Source organism: Chrysemys picta, chromosome 2, assembly GCF_011386835.1.
Source record: "Chrysemys picta bellii isolate R12L10 chromosome 2, ASM1138683v2, whole genome shotgun sequence".
Taxonomy (NCBI): Eukaryota; Metazoa; Chordata; order Testudines; family Emydidae; genus Chrysemys; species Chrysemys picta.
This window is the reverse complement of record NC_088792.1, coordinates 279,390,911-279,396,910: the sequence shown is the minus strand read 5'-3', so window position 1 is coordinate 279,396,910 and position 6,000 is coordinate 279,390,911.

Genomic DNA, 6,000 nt, shown 5'->3' with positions numbered 1-6,000 from the left:
TGGTTTTATGCAAGTCCAATTTTAGATCATTTGAAGAAGAGGGAGGAAACTCTTCTTGGTGTGTATACCGCATGCTGGTTGAAATTATTATCAGAAGCAATGTTAAGGCTGGGCTAAAAAACATCCCACATTGTATATCACCAGTACAACTCATCCATCATACTTAGAAATAAACACAGTGCTTGGCAAATGGAAAGCGCACAGCAATAGAGATCTCAACTGCTGTGATAAATCCATCGCTGTCTAAAAACGGTTACTTGTTAAATCACATGCTGTAGTTTTGTCCTTCGAATCTTATATGTACTCTCAGTTGTATTCAGTTTGATAGGCTGGGTATAGACACAAGGTTATGGTTTGTCCATAGATACCAGCAACTGTAAGGAAACAGGGTGAAAATGTGGCCTCACTGAAATTTTCTTATTGACATCAGTGTGGCCAGGATTTCACCCATTGATTTGAAGGCCAGAAGAGGGACCATTATGATCACATAGAATTTCACCCAGTGATTCCTGCATCTCACCCAATAAGGTGTGGTTGAACCCAGAGCATTTTTTTAGAAAGGCATCCAGTATTGATTTGAAGACCACCATCACATCTCTCAGTAATCAGTTCCAATACTGAACGGAGCTGTTGGAACATGCTTTTTATTTCTTGTTTGAACAAAATTGTTAACTTCAACTCCCAGCCATTAGATTTCATTAGACCTTGTCCCAGCCATCGGATGTTGTTACAAATTACATTTTGAGATCTATCAGTTAGCCAGTTTTTAACCCATTTCATTATGCCATGTTAAAAAAAAACTAGAACGAGATACAATTATCAAAATGTCTTGTGGTACCAAGTCAGTTACCAATTGCAGGGCCAAGAACCAGTATCCCTGTTTTTGAATTCACTAACAGCGTGAATCAGAAGTAATTTTCTTCAAGTCAAAAGGTTTACATCAATGTAAAAGCAATGTAAATGGGATTGGAATCAAGCTCAATGATGCTGGCTGAGGGTAGACTTTCATCTTCTGATATAATTGCGTCAATGATGCACATGTCAGAATGGATCCCAGCTTGACTATCAGATTCTGTGCTAATGTAAAATATGGGCAGTCTTAAACCAAACAACTTTTGATTTGTAATGTAAGAAAATGTGTTATAGCGACTATGGAGATGGAGATCTCCAATGCCATTTCTACAGTGCCACTTTTCAGAATATTCCAACACTTTTGGTTAAAAAAAAAATAAATCAGGCCAAATTCCACACTCGCTTCCTCCCCTTACAATCTCATTGATTTCATGTGCAGTGTATTATAGCTATCACATGCTGTGTTGTGCAGGGCATGCCTGCTGCATGAGCTACAGAGTAGCTGGCTGATCAACAGAGCCCGTTACCAGTGTTTGCTTCAGCACTGCTACACTCAGCATATATGATGCAAGGATTCCCTGCTATCCACCAGTCATCACTCACCACCCTAACTATCCATCTAATGATTGCCCTAAAACAGGATCCATTAACAGTGAGGGGCCTGAGTCACAAAGTTCAGATCCAATTAGCTCAGTGACTGTTTCTTTTCATACCGTAGTTCTGTCACCTCATTATTAGGACGGTAAGTAACACCATCTGTGTCTCTCACCTAGTGGTTCAATCCAGACCAAAGAGGGGTAGTGTCACGGTCAGCCCTGTAGTCTTGGGTGTCTCACAGTGCTTCACTGTTGTAGCTACCAACCCGGGTTGCTCACAATCAGCCTACCAGCATGCTGGTAAGACCCCGAGTGTCTGAGTGCTAGACACCCTGGTTCAGCAACTCTGACACCAGCAGCCTGTCTACAGTCCCACAAAAACAACAAGGAGTCTGGTGGCCCCTTAAAAACTAACAGATTTATTTGGGCATAAGCTTTCGTGGGTAAAAAACCCACTTCTTCAGATGCACAGTGACTTTTACCACCTTAGTTACTACTTACAGTCCTGACATACTCCCAATCCTGAATTTTCCCCCAAATCGTGTCCTCTGCAATATCCAGCCCTCTCCTGGACAGTTCAGAGAAATACGATTCATTTATTCCTTTAGAGCAGTGGTTCCCAAACTTGTTCCGCCGCTTGTGCAGGGAAAGCCCCTGGTGGGCCGGGCCGGTTGTGTACCTGCCACGTCTGCAGGTTTGGCCGATCGCGGCTCCCAGTGGCCGCGCTCGCAGCTCCCAGTGGCCGCGGTTCGCTACTCCCGCGCCACTTCCAGAAGCTCCCATTGGCCTGGAGCAGTGAACCCCAGCCACTGGGAGCCGCGATCGGCCAAACCTGCGGACACGTCACGTCCACAAACCGGCCCAGCCCGCCAGGGGCTTTCCCTGCACAAGCGGTGGAACAAGTCTGGGAACCATTGCTTTAGAGACACAAAAACACATTGCACCTTATTAATGTAACTGAGGTGAATACACCCTTCCCTTTAAACCCAGCACTGAGTTAGTTTATGGTAAAAATTAAATAAATGTATTAAATTACACATAGGGTTAAGTGAGTTGAAGTATAAGGAATGAAGATAGAGTCACAAGTAAAACAAAATATGCTTCTAAAAGTTTTTTTTTAAAATACTTAATCTAGCAAGACACAGGCTTTCTTCAAGATTGACTGGCGAAAGAAACATTCATCTTCCTAGCCATGGCTGACTTTCCCACAGTCAGGACTTTCCACAAGGGAAGCTGGCACCTTGTTCTTCGTCTTCTTAGGTAAAAGATCCCTACCTAAGTAGGTTTCTCACCTATATTCAAACTTCAACCACCACTCCCTCTTGGTTGAAGGGCCCATTTTTCTCAGCTTGCAAGAGCTCTGGACTCTTAAGTCTGTCTAATGATTGATGCCAGGATGATTTCTGCCCTTGCTTGTATCTTCCAATCTTCAATGAACTTGCTTCAGGAGGCAGGACGCCCCCTTGTGTGCTCAGTTTGCTGTCTCCACCAGGAAGCCCTGTTCTCCCCCTCTGCAGGCTTCTCATCCTCCTGTATGTAAATGGGGCTTGCATTGTTTTGAGTCTAGCATGCTTAATTAACCCAGAGACAACCCTAGTGTTTTGTGCCAGTAAGGCAGACAAGATTTGGCCTGTTATGTACCAGTGGTATATATTTCAGTATATTTCTGTATTGTTGTTTTGATTGTATGGTATGAATTCTGGGAACTGAAGTTTATGGGCACTTTACAGAAAAATGTACATTTCACAAAGAAAGAGCAATGCCTGCCACATTTTGAAAACAGATCTATTGTATCTCTGCCTTGTCGTGCAGAGCAGCCACTGACAAAGGCACATTGAAAGGTGACCTGCCAAGAATGGGCTTTTCGACAGATAAGAGTGCACTTGACTCTAATTTGGTGGCTACATTACGTTCCGTCGCTGTCTGGAAAAGTGCTGCAGACTGATGTAAGCCATTAGCACAGGGAAAACATTTTAAGTTAAAAAATGGAATTTGAAAAGGAAAATGTGTTTTAGCAACTAATTGGGTGGAATTTAATATTTACAGGAGCAGTAAATGGGCAAAGCACTGGGTTGGACATCAGGAGAAAGTGTCTCTGTTCCCAGCTCTGGCAGTCACCTGCTGACTTGTCCCAGTTACTTCCTCTGTGCCTCAGTTTCTCTATTTGTAAAACAGGTAATTATTATGTCTCCTTGGTAAAGTGCTCTGAGATCTATGGATGAAAGTCACTATATCCAAGGTTCGTATTACTAGGCACTGCACAGGTTCACACACCACCACCCTTACTTTTCATTCTAAAACAATTACCTACTCTACACATATATTGAACCTCTGTTCAGCACAGAGTTTCTGAAGCAGGCATACAGATAGCATCGGATCAGTCCCATTAACTCATTATTTAGGAAGTCATTTAAGTGAAAGGTCTGTTTAATCAACCTGTGTGCATAAAATACTGCAGTTCAAAATGTCATCAGCATCTATTGTTATACCAATAGAATAAAAACCAGCAGGATCTTATTAAGAGGGATAAGGCAAAGATGCCACATTTATTGTAAATATAATGATAAAGCAAAAGATAGAAGTAAACAACGTTGTTTGACTACTTATTCCTATCACTACAAACACACACACACACACACACACATATATATATAGATTCATTCACACAATCATTCATTTAAGTTCTGTATAGGTGTTATAGTTACCAGCCTAGAAGTTGCTCATGCCAAGTTACTGGCCAGGTATCTTGGTCATGAGGATGGAGCCGAGTCTATGTCAGGTGCACCTGATGCTCCTGGAGGTTGGCAGCAGAACCAGAGACTCAAAGTCATCAGTCTTTAGAGTCCCTTCTTATAGGAATTAATTCCTATGTTAGTCTATGGGAGCTGTTTCATCCTGCTGTTACTGACTCAATCAGCAGATGGCACATTCCTGTCCAAAGTGGCACATTCCTGGTGACTCCACACTGTCCAAAGTTTGTGTTTCTCATCCTTCCAGGTGAGGGGGTGGATCCCAGTTTACCCTCCGGGGGTTTTGGAGGTCCACTTTACACATTCTTCGGCTGATGGATACTCCCTTTCTAGGCTGGCACCTCACTAACCATTCATGTATATCAAGCATTCATCAGCATACATTCCATATCTTAACCATATTTTAATTTACTGTCTCCACCACTTTCGGGGTGTGTGCTAATTCATTTGAGACTCCCGGCCCTTTAATCACAGAGGGTGGGGGTCTGTCCTAGGAGGGGTTGAATGAAGTAAAAGTCACTTAACGGCTGATAGTGCTTGTTTACATTGTATCAGTTACTTCAAGAACAAAGTCAATTAACTTGTTTGTAAGTTTTACATAGTAACAAAGTATCTTTCACAGGATAGATATAATCAATGGTTTCTACAGATAGTAGCTTACAAGTTTTAACAGAAGACCCAAGAGATTTTTGTACTTGGTGAAACTGTTGGATTTTAAAGTGTGGGGGACAAATTATGAGGGGGTCACTGTCACTTGGGGGAATCACTGTTAGTACCTTCTTTAATATCCTTACACTATCAGGGTTCTACACTGGGGACCACACTTGTAATGCTGCATTGGGCAGCGCTGTCAAGTCAGTTTTGCTAGCAATGGTAACAAAAATATATATAAAGTGGCAATCTTAATTAAGTGGTGTAGCTCTTGCACAGCAAGGAACTCTATTTTAGTAAATAAAGACAGTTGGAGTCTACATATTTTACCCTTTATTTTCCCACTGCTTTAGGATAGGGGAGGCATACTCAGGGTTCGGGGTGTATTTGCTGTTTCATCTGCTAGACAGACTGTTGATTTAATTCACACTGCCATTACACTTGGAATGGTAGCAGAAAGGACACCAATCTTCAGTAGTAATCGATGTATCATGAAGATGGGTTAGGTAGGCCACACAGCAGCCAGTAACCGTGTGACTGAAGGGCAAAATAGTGTTACAATTAAAATAACTTTGCAGGCCAAATTCATCCCTGATCTAAGCAGTTCGTGGATGGCAAGTCACATCAGGGGTAAACTGAGGAGGAGACAGATGTGAATAACAAAACACTGTAACTTACGTGCACTTGGCTGTGCAAAGGAGTTTCTCCTACACTACCATTTATGTCACCTGCCCTAACCAGTATTTCTCCTGCTGTTGATGATGGCAGCCCTGACATTTACCCAAGGAAGTTGTGCTATTTATGCTGAAGTGTCAGTGATGTCATCAGCAGAAACAGGGGAAGCACAGAACCTTGAACTCAGTCCTTGACAACAGCAAAGAGGAATGGATTCATCATTTTCTGCTACAGTCTAGCAGACTAGGCCTGGTCCCCACTAAGTCCCCACTTCGGACTAAGGTAGGCAAATTCAGCTACGTTAATAACGTAGCTACGTTAATAACCTTAGTCTGAACTTACCGCGGTCCAGAAGCGGCAGGCAGGCTCCCCCGTCGATGCCGCGTACTCCTCTCGGCGAGCTGGAGTACCGGCGCCGACTGCGAGCACTTCCGGGATCGATCCCAGAACATCGATTGCCTGCCGCCGGACCCTCC